The sequence below is a fragment of the Etheostoma cragini genome, chromosome 3, assembly GCF_013103735.1.
Source record: "Etheostoma cragini isolate CJK2018 chromosome 3, CSU_Ecrag_1.0, whole genome shotgun sequence".
NCBI lineage: Eukaryota > Metazoa > Chordata > Actinopteri > Perciformes > Percidae > Etheostoma > Etheostoma cragini.
Window position 1 is genome coordinate 29368204 of NC_048409.1, and position 766 is coordinate 29368969.

Below are 766 nucleotides of genomic sequence, written 5' to 3' on the forward strand. Positions count from 1 at the left end.
CGACTCATTTCTGATCTCCACAAACCAATGGGTGACGTCACTCATGCTCTGTCCATTTATATTAACGGTCTATGGGTCTGACTGAACTCTCCGCCAAGCTTGCGCAGTGATCATCTGCGCATCTGGGTCACGGGTTGCCAGGTTGAGGTGACCGTCCCTCCCCAATGTAAGTCGGGTGCAGATTTGAGTCGTGCAATTGACTAATTCTACAAAGAGAAATTTCATATCCAGTAAGCAAATGATGCTAAATATCCGCCAGCTGTTACTCACTTCAGAATTGAATTTTCAGAACTTTTTTTGAGTCTATCCAAATTATTAATAATGAGAAATTGATCTTTATAGCAGATCTCCTGCAAGACCCTTTTAAGGAATTAAGATCATGTATCCTATCCCATTTCATCTTGTCAATGGGTTGTAGTTCATGTATTTTATATTGTTCTCTTTCCTTTAATTTTACTTTATTTTATTTATTTTCAGCTGTTTATTTTCTAAATGACATCCTTAAATTATACTGTATGTATGTATATATATATATGTTTATATATACATATATATATGTAGAGAGAGAGAGAGAGAGAGAGAGAGAGAGAGAGAAACAGGCATAAATTTACATAAAAACATAAGAAAGAGAAGAAAGAACTGGCACCAAACACCTCTTCAATGTCAATTTATTCAGTTTTGGATACAAATCAAGACCTTCTTCAAAAATTCTAAATTGACACTAAACATTTAAATATAGAAATCTGTAACGTGGGGGGGGGGGGGG